Raw genomic sequence first — 26653 nt, 5'->3', positions numbered from 1 at the left:
TTGTTTTTCCTCGTTTCTTTTTATTCTGTCACAGTGCAAAAGAGTCTGCATACTTATTCATCACACAAACATGCATTAGGTACCTATTTTAACTCCAAGATTTCAATAGGAGCTGTGGGAATACATACGTTGTGAGAAAGGTGTAGTCCCAGGCCTTAATTCCTCCCTTCACTCCTCCCTCCCTTCTTCTCTTTCCTTCCTCCCTCCCACTAATAATTAATATATTAGCACCCAGGTCTGCAGTGGTGATAAAACCCCAAACCTCTGCCTTTTTGATGTTCACAGCATAAAAGGATAAAAGGAGAAATAGGATGAACAGGGGAGAAATATGGTAAACAGACAAACAAGTATTCAGTAACGTAAGAAAATGCTCTGGAGGTAACAAATAGGGGGGCTACGATAAGAGTAACGGTGTACATATGGTGGTGATGGGTGCTCTTCGGTTATGGTGGTCAAGGAACATCTATGAGAGAAGGTTCAGTGTCAGCTGAGACTTGAAAGATGAGAAGACACCAGTTATAGGAAAACCCAAGGGCACAGAAGTCCTCCCAAGTAAGAGGGCAGACCTTTGCATCAGCTCTGTGATAGGAAAGATCTTGGCTAAAACTTCCCGAGAAAGAAATGTGGCTGGAGATGAGGTAAGAGAGGCTTCAGATAACGTGGGGCCTAGAAGTCCCGTGGTAAGGAGTTTGAATTTTATTTCAAGTGCAATGGAAAACAATAGAAGCTTTTAAACCTGGGTAGTGACATGTTATCATTTAGGCTTAAAATGAATCACTACATTGCTATGTGGAGATTAACGAAGGCAGGAGAGGAAACAAAAAGACCAGTTAGAGGCCAGGGCCTCTAATCCAGGCAAGAGATAAAGGTGGCCTGGACTCAGGTGACTGCAGAAGGAGAGAAGTGGACTGACGTGAGATATAATTTGGATGTTGGATTTCTTACACATACTAATGGACTGGATGATGAAAATAAAGGAAAGGGATATCTCAATGGTAACTCCAAATTCTTGACTTGAACAACAGATGGTAGTGTCATTTACTGAAATGGTGAAAGCCGTGGGAAAAGTCAGTTTTGTGTTCTAGTCACATGTCATGCTTTAAAGTGACTGAATCATTCAAGTGGAGGTTTCAAGTACATATGTGAAACTCAGAGCGGGGGTCTGGGCTGACTTTAAGAATTTGGGATCATTCGGCTTACTGATACTAAGACCATAGGAATGGGTAAGCCTACTTAGGGAGAAAGAAGCGAGAGAGAAGAAAAAGGGCCCTTGGACCACGTCCTGAGGACTGCCAACATTCAGAGATTAGGTAGGGGTAGACCACCTAGCAAAGGAGACAGTAAAGGAGGAGCCAAAGAAGTAGGAGAAAAACTAAGAAATTATGGTGTCATAGCAACCAAGACAGGAGGGAGGGTTTCAAAAAGAAAGGAGCAGGCAACAGTGTCAAAAGAGATTGGTTACATTAGAACAGAACATTGTCTACTGGATTTGGCAACAAGGAAGGTCACTGGTCACCTTGATATGAACAGTTTCAGAGGAGAGGAAGAAATAGATGTAAGAGTAAGAAGGCTTAATTAAGGAGGTTAACTGAACACACAGAACTATTGAAAAGTTTACCGAGTTTAGATGAAAAAAAAGATAGCACCTGAAGGGGGATGAAGGATCGAAGGGAGGGTTTGGGGGATGATTTTTTAATGTTTGTTTTATGTTTAGAGTTTATACTCTACGTGGGGAATCTGATTTGAAGCAGTTGAGGAAGAGTTACAAAGGTCCACATGACTAAAGAGTACATAAAGACATGGGTATGTCTTAAAGCCTGGAGTGGATGGGGGTAATTAGCATAGATTGGGACAAAGTATTGCACAGTGGAAAGGGCCCAGTCTTTAGTGTCATAAGATCCCTTAAGATTCTAAAGTTCCTCCCGTGGCTAGTTTTATGATTTGGCACAAATTATAAAATACTTCAAAGCCTGTGTTTTTCCAACCATAAACAGGGCTAATAGTATCTACCTTATAAGGTTTAGGCAAAGATTAGATGAAGTGATGTGGGTAGAGCATCTAAACGCTAACTTAATGCCTGATCTACTGAGAGCTTTCATTAGAACTGTATCCCTCCGGACCCCTCTCCCCTTCCTCCACGACTCCAAGCTTCATAGCCAAGAAGACGTGACGCCATTTCAAGGAAAACGAATACCAAATGCACAGGGATGAGAGCCAGAAACGTAGGCAGGAGCTAAGAGGTAGTGGTGCTGTGAATGGTCAACAACTGGGTTTAAAGGGTACAGAGCGGACATTGAGAGATTTGAAAGCAGCCTGGAGATTATATGTGATCCTATAATGATAAGATCCCACTGCAGGTTCCAGTGCAGGCATGACACAGTCAAAAAACGATTTGAAAATGATTATTTAGGGGGCAGTTTTCAGGGTAAATGGCAGCAGGGAGAGAACGCAAACAGGAAGTCTGGCTGACAGGCAGCCCCAGCCATTCATGAACCAAAAGAGCAGTGGCTCCAGAAACAGAGAGGACGTAAGGAAGAGGGATGCTATGCTCCTGGAGCGCTCATAAATTACAGAAATAGCTGCATGCGCGACTCAGTTTCATCCTTCTCTTGCTCGACCTTTGGAAGGTAGAATTCAGCCAAGTGATAACGACTCACAAAAGCATTTTAAAGATAAAAATGTATATTTTAAGTTCCATAAGGAGCAAGACAAACATTATATATGCTGCGTTTCAAACACACATATGCACACACTCACCTCCTGGTGCCAAGTAAAGTACAATGACAAGGCTAAGGCACTGATACCGAAGCTGCACATAGGACGAGGACACTCCTACCTAAAACATATCCTATTAGGCATCCCCAAAATATGCAGGAGTACGTTTTAAAGGACACAAAATACTGAAAAAGGGTAGGTAGAATAATACTGCACTGGATGTTTTTAAAGTTAAGATGCCACGGACCCAGTGGGGAACTAATGTCTGTACTCATCTGGCTTAGTATTTGAGGTACAAAAAAGAATGGCATGCCTTCATAATGCTGGTGACAGAAAATCAAATCAGTCCTTAGACAGGCTGAGTTTTCTTTTTTACTAATATATCTAAAACTCATTTAAAAGACTCATACTGTGTTGCAATACTTTTTCAGATATTGTGATACTGCTTCATTGCTCATAACTGGGTGAGCATTTCCTACATGAGACGTCTTTCAGGAGATCATTGCCAATGGTCATCTTGAAATGTCTTCATACGTAAATTCTAGATTGCACGTTTAATTCATAGAGACAACCACCTACGAAATGTTGAGGGTACTTTCCATTTTGTATTATGTATTATGTGCAGGAATCAGCCTGTTTGAAGATAACTATCCTTATCTGAGAAAGACCAGATGGGCCTTTTCGACACTGCAACATTTATTACTGCAGAGCCATGATGGTGTGTGTGGGGGGTGAGGGTGGAGTAGAGGGATGAAATGGGGCAGGAAACTAATACTTAACACCTCTTATAAATCCTTTACATCAACTCTACAAAGTAGGCTTTCTCAGCCCCCAACTGAGGAAACTATAATTTGGAGAGATGAAGTAACTTGTCCAAATCCCACAGCTCTCATGTGGCAGAAGCAGGATTACAGTACAGAACTGTCTGAATTTATGTTCTTTTTTTTTTACTGCCCCCCATTCCTCCCCTACCTTTCAGATAGAAAGCAAGTGAATTTGGACTTGGGCTACAGGTAATGCAATACAATAATTAACTCATTAAGGCATATGTGAGCTCTTTGGATTGAGAAACATATTGCAATGCTCTGAGTAGAATAGCTAGGCAATGGAATTATTCTCCAGCTAGGTATTAACTTATTCATTCCTCCTCAGTCAACTCAGAACTAATACCTTTCATCATTTTGAAGGGCTCTAAACAAACAGAATACATTCTTATTCTTAAAATAGGCAACTATCTTCCCATGAACCAACACATCTGGTTATATTTATTTATACAATTTGTCTGTGTCATGTATAGAGTTAAAAGTTAGAAAAGCTCTTATTTCCTGAATCTCTTTGTCACAGAGCTTTTTTTTTACTCTAGAGAAACACTGTAGTTCAAGATTGTGTATTAGAAATAAGCAATTAGTTGATGTCAAGTCTCATCTTATCTCAACAGCAATCTGTAAGAAGGCAAGAACATATGGCAAAGTGCCACAATTATTTTTGATAATACACTAGAAATCATAAGAGCCATGTAGCTAATTTCCTCTGGCTTGTTTTAATTATAGATGTTGTAAGTGCAGAACAACAACTTTATTCTATCTCTCACTCCCCAAAATCCTCATAGTATCCTGCCACAACCACAAAACAACCCTGCACTGAGGTGATTGTTTAGAAAAGGTTAATGATGTAATAAATCTAAGACATTTCTATATTTTCTTTCACTTTAAATAGGAGGACAATTTCCAAGTAGTTTACAAACACACACTGGACACAACTGTATTCATTTATGGGTACTCAGCCTAAAGCTTAGAAATATTACCTTTAAAATGAATTATAGGTATCCATAAAGTTTGAATGTTAAAGAAGGTTCTAGAATCAGGATGTTAACTCAAGTCCTGCTGACATAATTGGGTCTGATTCCCTGGTGTTCTCTGGTGAGTTAACTTCTATCTACTACCAAGTAGACCAAATTACTTCTTCTGGAGAGTGTAATGGTTCTTCTGTGCCTAGGGAGTTACTTCACCCTATTTAGCTTTCTTCTCTCATGGAATAGAGTGGATAGTGATGGGAGAGAACAATTACTCCTTTTTTAGTCTATAAGGGAAAGGAAAAAGAAAGGGTTAAGTAAGTGGACATTAATATAAAGGTAGGTAACACGGGCTTATCTGCCAAAGGAAACATGACATAGATGAGAAAACTAAATTTAAAAAAGTATCTGGTAAAATATCTTGGATACTTTTTCATTCCTGGAACCTACTCTGCTGAGCCCAGAAACTCATTCATGAGTTTTCTATTATATACCTACTAATCCTTCCCAAAGCATTCAGTTCAGAACTGAACATCTTACTGAAGCAATCCCAGGGCATTCTAGGTCTTTGGCCATGAGACGATGCTTCTTTCATCTGAGAACATGTGGATTTAAAAAAGCTATCATTTCACCATAAAAGACATACAGATGGCCAAGAGGCACATGAAAAGATGTTCAACATCATTAATTATTAGAGAAATGCAAATCAAAACTACAATGAGGTATCATCTCACACCGGTCAGAATGGCCATCATCAAAAAATCTACAAACAATAAATGCTGGAGAGGGTGTGGAGAAAAGGGAGCACTCTTGCACTGTTGGTGGGAATGTAAATTGATACAGCCACTATGGAGAACAGTATGGAGGTTCCTTAAAAAACTACAAATAGAACTACCATACGACCCAGCAATCCCACTCCTGGGCATATACCCTGAGAAAACCATAATTCAAAAAGAGTCATGTACCAAAATGTTCACTGCAGCTCTATTTACAATAGCCAGGACATGGAAACAACCTAAGTGTCCATCGACAGATGAATGGATAAAGAAGATGTGGCACATATATACAATGGAATATTACTCAGCCGTAAAAAGAAATGAAACTGAGCTATTTGTAGTGAGGTGGATGGACCAAGAGTTTGTCATACAGAGTGAAGTAAGCCAGAAAGAGAAAAACAAATATTGTATATTAACGCATATATGTGGAATCTAGAAAAATGGTACAGATGAACCTATCTGCAGGGCAGGAATAGAGATGTAGATGTAGAGAACGGACCTGTGGACACAGTGGGGAAGGGGAGGGTGGGATGAGCTGGGAGATTAGGTTTGACATAAATACACTACAATGTGTCAAACAGACAGCTAGTGGGAACCTGCTGTATAGCACAGGGAGCTCAGCTCGGTGCTCTGTGACGACCTAGATGGGTGGGACGGAGGTCCAAGAGGGAGGGGATATATGTATACATATAGCTGATTCACTTAATTGTACAGCAGAAACTAACAACATTGTAAAGCAATTTTACTCCAATAAAAAAACAATTAAAAATTAAAAAATAAAATATACCACCAAGAAAAAATTAAATTAAATTAAAAACTATCACCAGAAGAGTAAGGTATGGGAAGGCTTAGGTCTTTCTATGCCCGTAAGATAAACTATATAAGTTTTCATAGAGAACTAGAACAGAGAAAAGGATGTCTTTGCAGATTTATTTTACAGAATAAGAATTTTTACATGGGAGCTATATGGTAATATCTGTTACAGAACATTTGAAATCTGCCTCAGAGTGCTCTGAGGCAAGAAAGGAAACTTTTCACTTGGATTTCATCATTGTCACTGATCTTGATTACAAATGTAGAAGTCTAGTTACCCCAAGAAACAGAAGTGGTAAACAGGTCATGTCCATAGTGCTTTACCATGGACAAATGTTTTTCGTCCACTCTTCTCAGAAAGGGGCAGAGGAACTGCATAGTTTTAGTGAATCTCTGCTCAGATTTCTGATACAGTATAGAGTTTAACAGAAAAACAAAACAAAACAACCTCACCAATAGGGGACTGAGAAGGCAATGGGGGTAATGCGTAACAATTAATGTTATCTTGAGTAGAAAATAAAGAGACTTGCTGAACAAGCCTTCTGCTTGGTTCTGTCAGAGTCCTGCTCCTTTCTGGCTGTCTGATTATTCCCTCTTGTGGACTGGCAGAAAGACAGGGGTCTCTCCTAAACTATACCTGAAAACACTCATAAAACCATAAGATATAAGTTTCTTATTTCAAGGGGTCCACAGTCTCCTGAAAAAGTCTTAAACAAACACACAACCCACGGAATACTGTTAAAGCAGACAGAGCCCTATGAGAACACAGAGCAATTAGCCTTATTGCCAAGATTAGCAGATGCCATCACACAAATGACGTAGGGTCTTGAGGGATGAGTAGGAGCTGACCAGGAGAGACATAGGAAAATAAAATTTGACGTAGAGGGAAAAGCATGAGTAAAGCTCAAGATAAGAATACAAGTCAGAGCTGAGTAACTCTATGTGGCCAGAGGGGAAGGTCCATGGGAGGCAGGAGAGAGAGGTCTGTTTTCTCTATGTCATCCACATATGTCTGTGAATATGAGTTTTCATCACGTATTGGTGTTCTGTCTAGCAGAGTGGTTCTCAAACTTGAGCGAGCTTGAGAAACACCTGGGGGGCTTATTAAAACACAGGATGGATAGCCTCTTCTGCCAGAGGGCAGGCAGCAGATGCAAGAAGAACTACAATCCTGCAGCCTGTGGAACAAAAACCACATTCACAGAAAGATAGACAAGATGAAAAGGCAGAGGGCTATGTACCAGATGAAGGAACAAGATAAAACCCAAGAAAAACAACTAAATGAAGTGGAGATAGGCAACCTTCCAGGAAAAGAATTCAGAATAATGACAGTGAAGATGATCCAAGACCTCGGAAAAAGAAAGGAGGCAAAGATCGAGAAGATGCAAGAAATGCTTAACGAACACCTAAAACAATTAAAGAACAAACAAACAGAGATGAACAATACAATAACTGAAATGAAAACTACACTAGAAGGAATCAGTAGCAGAACAACTGAGGCAGAAGAACAGATAAGTGACCTGGAAGACAGAATGGTGGAATTCACTGCTGGGGAACAGACTAAAGAAAAAAGAATGAAAAGAAATGAAGACAGCCTAAGAGACCTCTGGGACAACATTAAACGACATTTGCATTATAGGGGTCCCAGAAGGAGAAGAGAGAGAGAAAGGACCCAAGAAAATCTTTGAAGAGATTATAGTCGAAAACTTCCCTAACATGGGAAAGGAAATAGCCACCCAAGCCCAGGAAGCGCAGCAAGTCCCATACAGGATAAACACGAGGAGAAACACACCAAAACACATAGTAATCAAATTGGCAAAAATTAAAGACAGAAAAATTACTGAAAGCAGCAAGGGAAAAACGACAAATAACATGCAAGGGAACTCCCATAAGGTTAACAGCTGATTTCTCAGCAGAAACTCTACAAGCCAGAAGGGAGTGGCATGATATACTTAAAGGGATGAAAGGGAAGAACCTACAACCAAGATTACTCTACCCGGCAGGAATCTCATTCAGTTTCGATGGAGAAATCAAAAGCTTTACAGACAAGCAAAAGCTAAGAGAATTCAGCACCACCAAACCAGTTCTACAACAAATGCTAAAGGAACTTCTCTAAGTGGGAAACACAAGAGAAGAAAAGGACCTACAAAAACAAACCCAAAACAATTAAGAAAATGGTCATAGGAACATACATACGGATAATTACCTTAAACGTGAATGGATTAAATGCTCCAACCAAAAGACACAGGCTTGCTGAATGGACACAAAAACAAGACCCATATATATGCTGTCTACAAGAGACCCACTTCAGACCTACGGACACATACAGACTGAAAGCGAGGGGATGGAAAAAGATATTCCCTGCAAACGGAAATCAAAAGAAAGCTGAAGGACGAGCTTCAAGATGGCGGCAAACTAAGAAATGGAGATCATCTTCCTCCCCACAAATACATCAGAAATACATCTACATGTGGCACAACTCCTACAGCACACCTACTGAACGCTGGCAGAAGACCTCAGACCTCCCAAAAGGCAAGAAACTCCCCACGTACCTGGGTAGGGCAAAAGAAAAAAGAATAAACAGAGACAAAAGAATAGGGACGGGACCTGCACCAGTGAGAGGGAGCTGTGAAGGAGGAAAGGTGTCCACACACTAGGAAGCCCCTTCGCGGGTGGAGACTGCGGGTGGTGGTGGAGGGGGAAGCTTCAGAGCCATAGAGGAGAGCTCAGCAACAGGGGTGCAGAGGGCAAAGCAGAGAGATTCCCGCACAGAGGACCGGTGCCAACCGACCGGCACTCACCAGCCCGAGAGGCTTGTCTGCTCACCCGCTGGGGCGGGCAGGGGCTGGGAGCTGAGGCTCGGGCTTCCGTCAGATCGCAGGGAGAGGACTGGGGTTGGTGGCGTGAACACAGCCTGCAGGGGGTTGGTGCACCACGGCTAGCCGGAAGGGAGTCCGGGGGAAAGTCTGGACTTGCCGCAGAGGCAAGAGACTTTTTCTTGCCTCTTTGTTTCCTGGTGCGCGAGGAGAGGGGATTCAGAGCGCTGCTTAAAGGAGCTCCAGAGATGGGCACGAGCCGCGGCTATCAGAACGGACCCCAGAGACGGGCATGGGATGCTAAGGCTGCTGCTGCCGCCACCAAGAAGTCTGTGTGCGAGCACAGGTCACTCTCCACACCTCCCCTCTCAGGAGCCTGCGCAGCCCGCCACTGCCAGGGTCCCGGGATCCAGGGACAATTTCCCGAGGAGAACGCACAGCGCGCCTCAGGCTGCTGCAACGTCACGCCGGCCTCTGCCGCTGCAGGCTCGCCCCACATCCGTACCCCTCCCTCCCCCTGGCCTGAGTGAGTCCGAGCCCCAAATCAGCTGCTCCTTTAACCCTGTCATGTCTGAGCGAAGAACAGACGCCCTCATGTGACCTACAGGCAGAGGCGGGGCCAAATCCAAAGCTGAACCCTGGGAGCTGTGCCAACAAAGTAGAAAACGGAAATTTTCTCCCAGCAGCCTCAGAAGCAGAGGATTAACTCTCCACAATCAACATGATGCACCTGCATCTGTGGAATACCTGAACAGACAACGAATCATCCCAAATTGTGGAGGGGGGCTTTGGGAGCAACGATATATTTTTTTTTTCTTTTTTCCTCTTTTTCCGTTGGGAGGACAGGCTCTTGGTGCTCCAGCCAGGCGTCAGGGCTGTGCCTCTGAGGTGGGAGAGCCAAGTTCAGGACACTGGTCCACAAGAGACTTCCCAGCTCCACGTAATATCAAATGGCGAAAATCTCCCAGAGATCTCCAACTCAATGCCAACACCCAGCTCCACTCAACGACCAGCAAGCTACAGTGCTGGACACCCTATGCCAAACAACTAGCAAGACAGGAACACAACCCCACCCATTAGCAGAGAGGCTGCCTAAAATCATAATAAGGCCACAGACACCCCAAAACACACCACCAGACGTGGACCTGCCCATCAGAAAGACAAGATCCAGCCTCATCCACCAGAACACAGGCACTAGTCCCCTCCACCAGGAAGCCTACACAACCCACTGAACCAACCGTAGCCACTTGGGACAGACACCAAAAACAACGGGAAGTACGAACCTGCAGCCTGCGAAAAGGAGACCCCAAGCACAGTAAGTTAAGCAAAATGAGAAGACAGAGAAACACACAGCAGATGAAGGAGCAAGGCAAAAACCCACCAGACCTAACAATTGAAGAGGAAATAGGCAGTTTACCTGAAAAAGAGCTCAAAATAATGATAGTAAAGATGATCCAAAATCTTGAAAAACAGAATGGAGAAAATAAAAGAAACGATAAACAAGGATGCAGAAGAACTAAAGAGCAAAGAAACAGAGATGATACTGCTGAGCAGAATAAAGAAAAAAGAATGAAAAGAATTGAGAACAGTCTCAGAGACCTCTGGGACAACATTAAACACACTAACATTCGAATTATAGGGGTCCCAGAAGAAGAAGAAAAAGAGACTGAGAAAATATTTGAAGATATAATAGTTGAAAATTTCCCTAATATGAGAACAGAAGTAGCTAATCAAGTCCAGGAAGCACAGAGAGTCCCATACAGGATAAATCCAAGGAGAAACACGCCAAGACACATATTAATCCAACTATGAAAAATCAAATACAAAGAAAAAATATTAAAAGCAGCAAGGGAAAAACAACAAATAACACACAAGGGACTCCCCATAAGGTTAACAGCTGATCTTTCAGCAGAAACTCTGCAAGCCAGAAGGGAGTGGCAGGACATATTTAAAGTGATGAAAGAGAAAAACCTACAACCAAGATTACTCTACCCAGCAAGGATCTCATTCAGATTTGAAGGCGAAATTAAAAGCTTTACAGAGAAGCAAAAGCTAAGAGAATTCAGCACCACCAAACCAGTTTTACAAAAAATCCTAAAGGAACTTCTCTAGGCAAGAAACACAAGACAATGAAAAGACCTACAATGATAAACCCAAAACAATTAAGAAAGTGGTAATGGGAACATACATATCGCTAATTACCTTAAATGTAAATGGATTAAATGCTCCAACCAAAAGACATACACTGGCTGAATGGATACAAAAACAAGACCCGTATATATGCTGTCTACAAGAGACCCACTGCAGGCCTAGGGACACATACAGACTGAAAGTGTGGGGACAGAAAAAGATATTCCATGCCAATGGAAATCAAAAGAAAGCTGGAGTAGCAATTCTCATCCCAGACAAAACAGACTTTAAGACAAAAACTATTACAAGAGACAAGGAAGGACACTACATAATGATCAAGGGATCTACCCAAGAAGAAAATATAACAATTGTAAATATTTATGCACCCAACATAGGAGCACCTCAATACATAAGACAACTGCTAACAGCTCTAAAAGAGGAAATCGACAGTAACACAATCATAGTACGGGACTTTAACACCACACTTTCACCAATGGACAGATCATCCAAAATGAAAATAAATAAGGAAACACAAGCTTTAAATGATACATTAAACAAGATGGACTTAATTGATATTTATAGGACATTCCACCCAAAAACAACAGAATACACATTCCTCTCAAGTGCTCATGGAACATTCTCCAGGATAGATAATATCCTGGGTCACAAATCAAGGCTTGGTAAATTTAACAAAACTGAAATCATATCAGGTATACTATCCGACCACAACGCTATGTGACCAGATATCAATTACAGGAAAAAAATCTGTAAGAAATACAAACACATGGAGGCTAAACAACACACTACTTAATAACCAAAAGATCACAGAAGAAATCAAAGAGGAAATCAAAAAATACCTAGAAACAAATGACAGTGAAAACACAACGACCCAAAACATATGGAATGCAGCAAAAGCAGTTCTAAGAGGCAAGGTTATAGCTATACAAGCCTACCTTAAGAAACAAGAAACATCTCAAATAAAAAACCTAACCTTACACCTAAAGCAATTAGAGAAAGAAGAACAAATAAACCCCCAAAGTTAGCAGAAGGAAAGAAATCATAAAGATCAGATCAGAAATAAATGAAAAAGAAATGAACGAAACGATACCAAAGATCAATAAAACTAAAAGCTGGTTCTTTGAGAAGATAAACAAAATTCATAAACCATTAGCCAGACTTATCAAGAAAAAAAGGGAGACGACTCAAATCAATAGAATTAGAAATGAAAAAGGAGAAGTAACAACTGACACTGCAGAAATGCAAAACATCATGAGAGATTACTACAAGCAACTCTATGCCAATAAAACGGACAACCTGGAAGAAATGGACAAATTCTTAGAAATTCACAACCTTCCGAGAATGAACCAGGAAGAAACAGAAAATATGAACAGACCAATCACAAGCATTGAAATAGAAACTGTGATTAAAAATCTTCCAACAAACAAAAGCCCAGGACCAGATGGCTTCACAGGCGAATTCTATCAAACATTTAGAGAAGAGCTAACACCTATCCTTCTCAAACTCTTCCACAATATAGCAGAGGGAGGAACACTCCCAAACTCATTCTATGAGGCCACCATCACCCTGATAGCAAGACCAGACAAGACATCACACAGAAAGAAAACTACAGGCCAATATCACTGATGAATACAGGTGCAAAAACCCTCAACAAAACACTAGGAAACAGAATCCAACAGCACATTAAAAGGATCATACACCATGATCAAGTGGGGTTTATCCCAGGAATGCAAGGATGCTTCAATATACGCAAATCAAACGTGACACACCATATTAACAAACTGAAGGAGATAAACCAGATGATCACCTCAATAGATGCAGAGAAGGTTTTCGACAAAATTCAACACCCATTTATGATAAAAACCCTCCAGAAAGTAGGCACAGAGGGAACTTTCCTCAACATAATAAAGGCCATATAAGACAAACCCACAGCCAACATCATCCCCAATGGTGAAAAACTGAAATCATTTCCACTAAGATCAGGAACAAGACAAGGTTACCCACTCTCACCACTATTATTCAACAGTTTTGGAAGTTTTAGACACAGCAATCAGAGGAAAAAAAGAAATAAAAGGAATCCAGATTGGAAAAGAAGAAGTAAAGCTGTCATTGTTTGCAGATGACATGATACCATACATAGAGAATCCTAAAGATGCTACCAGAAAACTACCAGAGCTAATCAATTAATGTGGTAAAGTAGCAGCATACAAAATTAATGCACAGAAATCTCTGGCATTCCTATACACTAATGATGAGAATTCTGAAAGTGAAATTAAGAAAACACTCCCATTTACCACTGCAACAAAAAGAATGAAATATCTAGGAATAACCCTACCTAAGGAGACAAAAGACCTGTATGCAGAAAACTATAAGACACTGATGAAAGAAATTAAAGATGATACAAATAGACGGAGAGATATACCATGTTTTTGGATTGGAAGAATTAACATTGTGAAAATAACTCTACTACCCCAAACAATCTACAGATTCAATGCAATCCTTATCAAACTACCACTGGCATTTTTCACAGAACTAGAACAAAAAATTTCACAATTTGTATGGAAACACAGAAGACCCTGAATAGCCAAAGCAATCTTGAGAAAGAAAAACGGAGCTGGAGGAATCAGGCTCCCAGACTTCAGACTCTACTACAAAGCTACAGTAATCAAGACAGTATGGTACTGGCACAAAAACAGAAAGATACATCAATGGAACAGGATAGAAAGCCCAGAGGTAAACCCACGCACATATGGTCACCTTATCTTTGACAAAGGAGGCAAGAGTATACAGTGGAGAAGAGACAGCCTCTTCAATAAGTGGTGCTGGGAAAACTGGACAACTACATGTAAAAGAATGAAATTCGAACACTTCCTAACACCACACACAAAAATAAACTCAAAATGGATTAAAGACCTAAATGTAAGGCCAGGCACCATCAAACTCTTAGAGGAAAACATAGGCAGAACACTCTATGACATAAATCCCAGCAAGATCCTTTTCTACCCACCTCCTAGAGAAATGGAAATAAAAACAAACAAATGAGACCCAATGAAACTTCAAAGCCTCTGCACAGCAAAGGAAACCGTAAACGAGATGAAAAGACAACCCTCAGAATGGGAGAAAGTATTTGGAAATGAATCAACTGACAAAGGATTAATCCCTAAAATATATAAACAGCTCATGCAGCTCAATATTAAAAAAAAACAAAACCCAATCCAAAAATGGTCAGAAGACCTAAACAGACATTTCCCCAAAGAAGATATACAGATGGCCAAGAAGCACATGAAAATCTGCTCAACATCACTAATTATTAGAGAAATGCAAATCAAAACTACAGTGAGATATCACCTCACACCAGTTAGAACGGGGATCATCAGAAAATCTACAAACAACAAATGCTGAAGAGGGTGTGGAGAAAAGGGAACACTCTTGCACTGCTGGTGGGAACGTAAATTGATACAGCCACTATGGAAAACAGTATGGAGGTTCCTTTAAAAACTAAAAATAGAATTACCATATGATCCAAGAATCCCACTACTGGGCATATACCTAGAGAAAACCATAATTCAAAAAGACACATGCACCCCAATGTTCACTGCAGCACTATTTACAATAGCCAGGTCATGCAAGCAACCTAAACGCCCATCGACAGATGAATGGATAAAGAAGATGTGGCACATATATACAATGGAATATTACTCAGCCATAGCAAGGAACGAAACTGGGTCACTTGTTGAGATGTGGATGGATCTAGAGACTGTCATACAGAGTGAAGTAAGTCAGAAAGAGAAAAACCAATGTCGTATATTAACGCATATATGGGGAACCTAGAAAAATGGTGCAGATGAACCAGTTTGCAGGGAAGAAATTGAGATACAGATGTAGAGAACAAACATGGACACCAAGGGGGATAGCGGCAGGGTGGTGGTGGTGGTGGTGGTGTGATGAATTGGGCAATTGGGATTGACATGTATACACTGATGTGTATAAAATGGATGACGAGTAAGAACCTGCTGTAAAAATAAATAAATTAAATTAAATTAAAAAAACAAACAAACAGAAAAACACAGGCTACTGGGTCCCAACCCTGCAGTTCATGATTCTGTAGGTCTGGAGGGGCGTTCAAGAAGTTGCATTCTAACAATTTCCCTGGTGATACTGACACTTCTACTCTAGGGATCACCCTTTGAGAATTAACCACTGGTCTAGCATAATGGTCCTTAATCTCCTGGAGGTCATGAATGCCTCTGTGAAAACGATGGATCCTCTCCTGAGAAACCTGCACAAATATTCATAAACATAAAATATGACCGATAATTTTATGGTCTTCTGAGACCCACTAAGAGGGACTGGAGAGCAGTAGCCTACCTCCACTTCCAAGAAATACGATGAATTAATGAAGACAACAAATCTTTCAAGTACCATTTTAATAGAAAACTCTCAGGAAAAAGAACACATCAAAAATGTCACTAAAGGGCTTCCCTGGTGGCCCAGTGGTTAAGAATCCGCCTGCCAATGCAGGGGACACGGGTTCGAGCCCTGGTCCGGGAAGATCCCACATGCCGCGGAGCAACTAAACCCGTGTGCCACAACTACTGAGCCTGCGCTCTAGAACCCGTGCTCTGCAATGAGAGAAGCCACCACAATGAGAAGCCCGCACACCACAACGAAGAGTAGCCCTGCTCGCCGCAGCTAGAGAAAGCCCGCGCGCGGCAACGAAGACCGAACGCTCCCAAAAATCAACAAATAAATAAATTTATTTTTTAAAAAGTCACTAAAATGTGATTTTTGCTTACTTATGCATCTTGGAATTAGTCATAGTGATCCCAGGCACAAAATGACTAGATTTGGGGAAGGGGGCACACCAAAAGGCAGCCCTTGAGGGCTAGAAGGAAATTCCTGTCACTCTAACCACATTCAAGTAATCTGGCCCTTTCCCATTTTGCCCTGCCATCCGCTTGGGAAATAAATATCAAATAAAAGAGGGGCTGGTGGGGAACATGATGGAAAAGGGGGGTGGGGCATTCAGCCAGGGGCCTGGGGAAAGACATGGAAGTTGGTACCTCTGGGAAAGCGTAGCTATGGCTCTAGGATCTCTGTACCTCAGTGAACCAGTTCCAGATAGAAACAAGAGATAATTAAGAACATGCTTAAAAGGAAACCAAATCGGTTGTGCTACAAAATGATACGAGACAATCCCTGTTGGAGAGAAGGAACATTTTGATTTCATGCTTTACCTAAGAATCTTCCTCACATGCCTTCCATAACCCAGCAGTATAGATGTTTTTAAATGACCCTGAAAAGAAAGCAGACGTGTTCTTTATTTCATGCAAGGAAAGCCATCGTTCCTTTAAAGAACCTCAGGCCTGCTCTGCCTACATACGTGAAGTCAGGAACATGAGGCAAATATTGTATTATTCATCTTGGCAACTATAAATTCAAGTGATGGCTCTGAGGCTGGGAAACAAAGGCCCGCTGAGCCGGAAAGCAGAACTCTGCCTTCAGCTCCTCGAAGAAGTGATAGCGCTACAGGCAAATCTCCCTGTAATCATCTGGGGGAAATAACACCTCTGAGTCAAAGAAGATTTTCTGCTACTGCACAGGACTGTTTTACCTAAAGCCAGGAAAACTCTGTCTGATGATAACGTTTTAGCTGCTGATTCGTCACCTCTGTCTTCGATTCCTCTCAGCAAACTTTTATTGGGTCTCATCATGGGCACATTTACAGAGCAATTTCCATGATGATAAAAATCTCTTCAAATGAGATTTAAAATGTAATTAAAGGGCAGATTTGATGTGGTAAAGGAGTTGTTGTGCAGTGGCCATACATCATCATGCCACAGAGTGCTCATTCAGCTAGCCTATGGCACGACCCCAATTTTCCTCTGGTAAGATTACATGTCCTTGTTTCATGCTAATGGCTTGATTAGGGAAAACTAAAAAAAAAAAAAAAAAGAAAAGAAAGATAAAACAGCCTCTCTATTGGAGAGACTAGTCCATGAATAGGAGTTAGATTTATGTACCCTCCTCCGTTCATCCTGCACCTTAGACTTCAGAGGCTGCAAGAAACTCCTCGGATACAGAGGCGAACACGACAAACTGACAGGTGAAAGCTGGAAGGACCTGCTTGCCTTGAGAAGCGGATCTCCATAAATCCTAGGGCCTGTTCTCATGGTTTTAAGGGCAATCGCCTGAAAAGTGGAAACTACAGGTTATAGCTCCCTGAATGGATGAATGCTTGCTTCTGGAAAACTGTGTGGAGCCTGAGAAAGCAAGAAAATATTCCTTGAGCAGTCCATTTTTGAAACCTCAAAACTAACTGAGATTACTCTTCGCTATAAAATCAAAATGATTTTAAGCTTTGGAATTTCCCAAACCCCCAAATATCTGGCCTACCCAGATCCACAATCATAAGTACCCTCAATCGTGGTATTTACCAAATGATATGAAATGATTTTTTACTGGGCTACTGGTTTATATTCTGACAGCCAATCATATAACATGATATGGAAATCATATTTTTTAACACGCAGGGCAAAACAAAACTTTCAAAAGATCAGATTTCAGATCTAAGATCACAGTTAAATAATAGGTTGCAGGCACTCAGAAGAGGATTTGGGCCTTTTAAACACCATATGTTCATTACCTTCTCTTTTCAACATATCATGATATTCACAGGAAAAAAAATGCCATATAATGCCTGAGTTATACAGAGCGCTGAGGGTTTCACTAAGTTTCTTCTGTGCTCCTCTCTTTGCCTAAGTGAAATATTCCTTTGGGAACAACACTTTGTCTATGGAATCAAATTTATCTTTGTGATACTGGGAGTTACAAAATAACTCATGTGTTTTAAAGTATCACTAAATGTATGGAATTAAATTATAATTAGTAAACATAATTTGAGGGTCTTTAATTTAAGGATGATGACAAATTCTTGTCAAATAGTTATCATGCTTTTAAGTGTAATAATGTTTTCAGAGACAAGAGTAAGATACTAGCAAAAATAACATACATTTTTGAAGAGAAAATGGCGACTGTACCTTCGAAATAAAAGCAACTTATACATCTCTCTAGTCCAAAAAAAGAAAGCTCACAAATTAATCTACAAGTTTCACCTCCCTTATTGAAGATGCAAGGCCTATTTTCAATTTGCTTTAATAGCAAACAATTCATGGGAAGTTTGATTTCACTATAACAATAACCTCTTTTAGCCAAATAACCCTTGTCAACCCCTGGATAAAATTTTCTGCCAAAGAATTCCCCTACTTCCCACTCACCACCAGAGATAAAAGGACTGAAGCGACAGCACCATTCTCTGTAGGACTGTTTGCTTGCACTCAGTCAGCCAAGCTTCCATGCCTGATTTCATTGCCATGGAAAGTCCTACAGGATAACTTGGAGAGCAGCTACCTCTATTACTTCTCCAAACATCCCACTGCTTCCAATTACCAATTACCACTGATTTTCTGTTATAATCAGTAGCCCTGAAACTCTTTTAAATGCAGAAGAGAAAATCCTAGGCAAAATTGGGAACAAAAAAGAGTTTCCGTGTTTCTGAAGAGTGGCGTTGTGCCTGCGTGATTGTTTTTCATCAGTTTTGACTTCTCAGAGAGGCAGTATTTCTTTTCATTTATTTCTCTAGGCTGACATTTCTTTTCACAAAATAGTTAATGAGCATGGTGCAAATCTGGCATTCTTCCTTTTGACATCTTTACTCATGAAATAAGTAAAAGCAGTCCCCAACTTACAAAGAGTTCTGTAACCAAAAGTCATTTGCAAGTCAATGGCTCAGAGCGCAAAATTCAAATTTCCACAGAAGCAACAGCTATATATGTTTGACACCAGGACAGTCACGGCTATTTGATCTCAAACATGGATGATCTAAGTCATTCTGATAGCACTACTTTGGGTTCTGTGATTTGAGAAGCATACATCTTTTGGGGTACAAAAGGGAATCAAGTATGAAAAGAAAATATCTCTCTTTGAATCCTGACTCCGCCCAATGCAAAACAGTAAGCAAAAGACACCTGAGATGGGCATGAACGAAATGGGCATGTACCTGTCATTCTACCTCCTGGTGCCTGGTCATCTCTACCCCCCGTATTTCCTCAGGTCCCTAATAATCCTTCTTTCCTACCTGTTAAAAACTGCACTCCCAGAGCATAGTCCGACCACTTTCACGTTCTGGGAGATTTTTACCTTTTAAAAAGAGGAAGCTGAAGCTGGCAGTGCGCTCGGCGGTCCCCCGATCTGTCTCTTGCTTCAACAGTGTTTGAACAGAACAGACCCAGGGATGCCCTTTGCTCCAGCCTCCGACCACCCTCCAACCTTTTTTCCAGTTGCGACCTTCGCAATTAGCCAGTCAGCTATGCTTGGTCACTGGGACCGCCAACACCATATTTTGAGCTTAACTCCGTATGACCGATCCACCATGAGCTCCCAGATTCGTCAGAATGATTCCGCAGAGGTGGAGGCCGCCGTCAACCGCCTGGTCAACATGCATCTGCCGGCCTCCCGCACCTACCTCTCTCTGGGCTCCTATTTCCACCGACACGACGCGGCTCTGGAGGGCCTGGGCCACTTTTTCCGCGAAGTGCCCGAGGGGAAGCGTGAGGGCGCCCAGCACCTCTTGAAAATGCAAAAGCAGCGCGGCAGCCGCGCCCTCTTCCAGGACGTGCAGAAGCGTCTCAGGATGAGTGGGGTGAAACCCAGGACACTGTGGAAGCCGTCGTGCTCACGGAGGAGAACCTGAACCAGGCCCTTGTGGACCTGCACGCCCTGGGCTCTGCCCGTGCACACCCCCCCTTCTGTGACTTCCCAGAGAGCCACCTCCTAGATAAGCAGGTGAAACTCATCCAGAAGATGCTCGACCACCTGACCAACCTCCACAGGCCGGCTGGTCCCCAGGGGGGGCTGGGCGAGTCCCTCGTCGAAAGGCTCGGCCTCCAGCACGAGTAGGAGCCTCCGGAGCCCAGCGGTCTTTGAGCAGCCCCTGTGGCGTCAGGGCTTCAGCCTGAAGCCCCGCTCTGCAGCCACTAGGCAACTTTTTAACCACCCTGGAGCTCTCTCCCAAGCCTTGGACCAAATGGAAACAATAAAGCTTTTTGCAGCAAAAAAAAAAAAAAAAAAAAAGGAAGCTGAGTTAAACCAAATGAATCTCAAATTGGTAGAATTTCAGAGAGTATAAGAATACAAAGTGAAATATTCAGATGGTAGCAAAAGTGTCCGGGGGCGGAAAGGCTTCAGCCATTCTTGCTAGGAAATCCACAATACATTGGTTAATACTACGGATCGGCTCACTCAAACCTCTACACTACCCTCCATCCAACTGAGCGGGTTGGAAATTAAAAACTGCATTTGCCAGACTTCCACGCAGCTAGGGCTCTGGACATGAATTAGGTTTTTTTTTTTTTTTTTTTTTTTTTTTTGCGGTACGCAGGCCTCTCACTGTTGTGGCCTCTCCTGTTGCGGAGCACAGGCTCCGGACGCGCAGGCTCAGCGGTCATGGCTCACGGGCCCAGCCGCTCCGCGGCATGTGGGGTCTTCCCGGACTTGGGCACGATCCCGCGTCCCCTGAATCGGCAGGCGGACTCTCAACCACTGCGCCACCAGGGAAGCCCGAATTAGGTTTTAATAAGTTAGGGTTGTCAGATAAAATACAGCGTGCCCAGTTAAATGCAAATTTCAGCTAAACAATGGATTTTTTTCTTAGTGTAAGTACGTTGAATGCATTGTTTTTGTTTGCTAAATCTGGCAACCTTACATCAACAGATGTATCTGTGAGTGATTTAGAAGGTGGAAGTAGGGTCTTGGCCATCTCTCTGCCCCTTTTGGCTGTTTCTGTCGGCTAGTTTCGTCATAAAAGCATGAGATTTCCCATATCATATTTCCAAAGTGTATTCTCCAGCTTCCGGGTTGAAGAAAGGCAGTTGCTAACAGGAGCTACAAAAGTGGTAGCTTCTAGATCTCAACTTCCTGAATCTTAGTTCACAGTTACAGAGTATGTTCTTGAATTCATTGCTTCAGTGCTGCTTCAGAGATGGTAGTTCCCTAGGGGATGAGTTCTATCTGACTTTAGAGTTCTGTGCTGGAAGCCAAGGCTAAAATCTGCTCCTTCAGCCTCTCCGAAGATTTAGTATGCATCTAATCCTCTGTACTAAACCATTCTCTGATTATCATACCTAGAGTAGCTTCTTTTTTTGTGAATTGAACTCTGACCCTCAGAGCCAGCTTCTCTATTTGTTTCTAGTACTGGCAGTGTCTTCCTTTAGTCAAAGGAAGTTTGTAGCCTTAAAAATCTACAAACAATAAAACTCTATGGTTTTCTCAACATGGCTCTTTGTCACAGCCATGTGATCTCCCATAAAAGGGCAGGAGGAAGTGAGGCAGGCAGAGGGATTTGTATCTCTGGATTAATGTCTTATTTGTAAAGAAAATACAAGATACTTTAGGTTGTGGCAACACATTAAAATAGCCACACATTATGTCATCATTCTTTACAATAATCTCACCATTATTTTCCTTATCTCTTTTGTTCCTCATGTCTGGATGTCAAATTTACACTGACAACATATTTGATGCCTAGGGAAAAGATATGAGTCAACAGTTTCATAACGTGATATTCTATTAATTAAACATGATACACTGACATTAAACCTCTAAAAAAAAGGAATATCACAAACTTGTTTCATATTCAAGTCATGGGGAGGAGTGAAGAGACACTAAGGAAAGACGGTGAGCTTGCAGGCCTGGCTCGCCCATGTGAGGTGAGCTCTGGAGAAGCGAGCTTACCTCTGTGCTGTCAGCACCTGGCAGAGTGCTTAGCACATACTAGGCACTCAATAAATTGAGCTGAATTTTTTAATCATCTGGCTGCATTCACCTACTCTGCGTATGTCTCATGCATAATTTCATCTCCTAATAGTACCAAGTTCCAACATCAGGAGACACAGACATGCAAGCACTGACCATCTCTGGAGGTCAAGGTTTTCTACCTGTGTGTCCATGTAACAGGGTGACTCTACAGTTTATTGTCCAAACGAGAATACTTTTGAGAGTATATGGGGGTGCTATTAATAATGACATGAGGATAACAGGCATAAACTGGGACTGTCCTGGGCAAAGCAGGATGGGTAACTTTACAGCCATCAGTAAAGCGGGAAAAATGTCCTAAGTCCTTACGCTTTTTCACTATCAGCTGAGGCAGCCTTTCTTCCTACTCATTCTCTCCAAGCAACAAAAGGTCTGGGACAGGATGTTTCCTTCCTGCCTGGGGTTCACTGAGGGTGGTGAATTGATCCCTGTGGCTGTTTCTCCCATTGAGGGAAGGACAGTCAGAGAAAGGCAAGAGGTTCGGGCCACTGTGTGTGCACTCAGGTGCCTCCTCACCATGCGGAGTGAATACCTTCAGCTCTGTTTTCTATGGGAAGGAAAATAAAAAGAGGGCCGATAACAAAATGCCCTTCAAAGAAAACATTTTGTGAGCCTGTGTGTAGCAGAGATAAGAACTAGGACACTGCCAAGAGAAAGATCCTAGAATAGCTTCTTGAAAGATCTTTTATTTTTTTTAAAAAAAGGAATATAAGTGAATGTTGCTACAACATCTATTGTGTATCGTCTGCCATGTTCCTCTTAGCAAATGAACATCAGCGTTTCTGCATTTGTCAGCAATGCAAACTGGCGAGAATTCACTTTCTTGAAATTTACTTTGATTTCTCCTTCATGGAGAAATAATTCATTCCGTACATATTTCATACTTGACATTTAATAAGCACCAAGTCTACGTCTACAAAGATGGCTTTGAGGGGCTCCCATGTCAATCAAAAGTTTCTCCCAAGACATTTCTATGCATATCTAAGGAGAACAGGGAGGTTAAAAAAAAAAAAAAAAGAAGAAGAAGAAGAAAAAAAAGAAAACCAAGAGCATGAACGACAAAATTCAGGATTTTGGTTCATAAGTCATGGATCAAGAATTGGTTTACCATAGGTGCACGGGGAGGCAAAGATATACAATGGAGAAAAGACAGTCTCTTCAGTAAGTGGTGCTGGGAAAACTGGACAGCTACATGTGAAAGAATGAAATTAGAACACTCCCTAACACCATACACAAAAATAAACTCAAAATGGATTAAAGACCTAAAAGTAAGACTGGACACTATAAAACTCTTAGAGGAAAACATAGGCAGAACACTCTTTGACATAAATCACAGCAACGTATTTTTTGATCCACCTCCTAGAGTAATGGAAATAAAAACAAAAATAAACAAATGGGACCTAATGAAACTTTAAAGCTTTTGCACAGCAAAGGAAACCAGAAACAAGACAAAAAGACAACGCTCAGAATGGGAGAAAATATTCGCAAACGAATCAACGGACAAAGGATTAATCTCCAAAATATATAAACAGCTCATGCAGCTCAATATTAAAGAAACAAACAACCCAATCCAAAAATGGGCAGAAGACCTAAATAGAGATTTCTGCAAAGAAGACATACAGATGGCCAAGAGGCACATGAAAAGTTACTCAACATCACTAATTATTAGAGAAATGCAAATCAAAACTACAATGAGGCATCACCTCACACCAGTCAGAATGGGCATCATCAGAAAATCTACAAACAACAAATGCTGGAGAGGGTGTGGAGAAAAGGGAACCCTCTTGCACTGTTGGTGGGAATGTAAATTGATACAGCCACTATGGAGAACAGTATGGAGGTTCCTTAAAAATCTAAAAATAGAATTACCATATGACCCAGCAATCCCACTACTGGGCATATACATAGAGAAAACCATAATTCAAAAAGACACATGCACCCCAATGTTCACTGCAGCACTATTTACAATAGCCAGGTCACGGAAGCAACCTAAATGCCCATCGACAGACGAATGGATAAAGAAGTTGTGGTACACATATACAATGGAATATTACTCAGCCATAAAAAGGAACGAAACTGAGTCATTTGTTGAGACGTGGATGGATCTAGAGACTGTCATACAGAGTGAAGTAAGTCAGAAAGAGAAAAACAAATATCGTATATTAACGTATGTATGTGGAACCTAGAAAAATGGTACAGATGAACTGGTTTGCAGGGCAGAAGTTGAGACACAGATGTAGAGGATGTATGGACACCAAGGGGGGAAAACCGCAGTGGGGTGGGGATGGTGGTGTGCTGAATTGGGCGATTGGGATTGACATGTATAGACTGATGTGTATAAAACTGATGACTAATAAGAACCTGCAGCATAAGAAAACAAACAAACTAAGAAAAACAACTAATACTAAACTTTCTTTGGGTTATTTGTATGGAAATATGTTAATATAAATGTTTCAGACGTTACCTGAAATTTCTAAAAATCTTATATGTTCTGGTATAATGTTATAAGTCATAATTCTAGTTATTACTTTAAATGTATATCTCAGAAATAACTAAAAAAAAAAAAAAAGAATTGGTTTAAATTCAAAGTCCCTAATCATAGAACTTCAAAGAGATGTGGCAAATTATACACATCAGCCTGTTCCTTCTGAAGAAAAGCAGAGAGAAGACAGTGCAGTGGAAACCTCCCGCTAGTCTGGTTGCTCCTGAGGGCAGGAACCACGTCTGCCTTGCTCACTGCTGTATCTCCAGCTTCCAGGATGCGAGTTGCCATGCAGCGGCTTTTGTTTTCGAGAGAGAGCTATCAAATAAACCATTGGATAAATTAATGAATGGATCAGTTATGTAAGAAGTCAAGTAACTGCAGAACATCAAAGAAGGTTGATAATGAGAGTCAAGGAGTTGGTCACCTTGGTATGTCATAGACGGTAGGGAACCTTGGTATGTAACTAAATAATGGAGCACCAGTTTCTCTTGCTAGCGGTCCAGTTTACTGTATGATTGTCTTAACCATTTTTTTCCTCCAGTTTTCCAAGTCACAGCAGTTCTCCTCACTTCCCCTGGTATGACGGTAGGATTACCATTTGCCATTCTCCATCCATCCATTCTTTCATTCTACAAACAAACACTGAACACTCGCCGGGTGCCCAGCCCCAAGATGAACTTGACAGACGCGGTCCCAGCCCGGGCTAAGGTTTTTCTCTTTTAAAGGAATAATATCACGGTTTAGATCAGGTACTCTGAATACAAAGCACCGTGAAAGCTGGACAACTCTTAACGCAGCAGAGATTCTAGGACATGACGAACAAACCTGAGAGAATCTTTTTAAATTTAACACTTAGAAAATCAGCTCAAGGGTAAAACTGTTTGCACAGAAAACGACACCATTTAAGAGGAGATTGAGTAATTACTGGGCTCTTTTGATTAGGCAGAAAACCTATCCTGGGAGTTAAAATCTCAAGGTAGACTTTTGGCCTATTTACCTGTTTGGACTAGCCACATGGTCCTAAATTAATGACATAATTAAAAACTCCTCTTCTCTACCAGAACCCCTCATCTTATATGCAAGGTAGCTTTGGGGCCTAGGATTTATAATAACAAACAAGCCAACAAACCAGAAATCAAAATTTATTTTGCAGTATCTTTTATCAGATTTCATGGACATTGGTGTATATTTAATTTTTAAAAAATTCGGGAAGGTTTAAATTGGGGAGGTGAGAAAAAAAGAAGGAAAAGAAATGGAAGCAAGTGCAAGGAAGATTCTGAAACAGTTTTCATAAACTTAGAAGCAATGAAATGGACTTAAACCTGCAAACAAAAAGAATTTCATTGCTCACTGATTCTGTAGCCAACACTTTCTCTAATATCCCAGAGCAGCTATTTCAAATTGCCACTCTCCTTGAATCTCAGACTCTACCCCCATCACCCCGCATTTAACTACTGTTTCCGCTTCAATGAGAAACAAGTTCAATAGAAGGACGCTATCTTAAGCTTTCACCTAACAAAAGTACCAGCAACTACACCTATTCTTCCCTCCTCCCCTGCAACTACAATAGAAGATGTGCCTTCATTCCTACCTGAGGTTACTGGTTATCCCTCATTTCTTCTGCATCCTCAACCTCTCCCTCTCTACTGTCTCCTTCCCACTGGCATTTACAGATGCTCAAGCCCCTCCTGTCTTAAGACCATGCTCTTCTTCCTGTCCCTACATCCATCTTCTGTTACTATGGTCTTTCTCTTTTCCCATCACAGCTACAAGTCTTGAAAGACTTGCCTTACCTTTGCTCCTTGATTTTCTCAGTTCCCAATCATGTCTCAACCCACTGTAATCTTGGTTCTCTATTTACCACTGAGTAATCACTGGGTTCTTCAAAATCAACAGTGAAGTTACTCACATCAAGGTTATCAGTACCCACCGTGTTGCTAAATTAATGGAATTTTTTTGGTCTTATCTTTTACGTCTCTTTCACAGTACTTGACAAACCTGAATGCTACTCTTTTTTTGAAAGCCTCTCTTCCCTTGGATTCTGTGACATCACACGCACCTGGTTTGTCTCCTACCTACCGAATTGCTAATTTCCCTGTCTCTGCTGCAAGTTTATTTTTCTCTGCTTATCCCTGAAATGCTGGTGTTTTTCTGGGTTTACTCCTGGGCCTTCTCTTCTTCTATATCTACAAACTTTTCCCTAAACCATTTCAAACGCTTGCAAGGTTTTAATCCC

General features: G+C 41.4%; 1 protein-coding gene and 1 pseudogene across 1 annotated transcript in view; one reads left to right on the top strand and one right to left on the bottom strand.

The window, feature by feature from the left end:
• The window catches only part of DMD (dystrophin), a 2123521-nt gene that overhangs the window by 392868 nt on the left and 1704000 nt on the right, over window positions 1–26653 (bottom strand). The gene's annotated exons all lie outside the window — the stretch shown is intronic.
• Window positions 17078–20018, top strand: LOC132513979 (ferritin light chain-like; annotated as a pseudogene).

The sequence above is a fragment of the Lagenorhynchus albirostris genome, chromosome X, assembly GCF_949774975.1.
Source record: "Lagenorhynchus albirostris chromosome X, mLagAlb1.1, whole genome shotgun sequence".
In the NCBI taxonomy this organism is placed as follows: Eukaryota; Metazoa; Chordata; class Mammalia; order Artiodactyla; family Delphinidae; genus Lagenorhynchus; species Lagenorhynchus albirostris.
The sequence above is the reverse complement of the archived record's forward strand: the minus strand, read 5'-3'. Positions and strand labels throughout refer to the sequence as shown.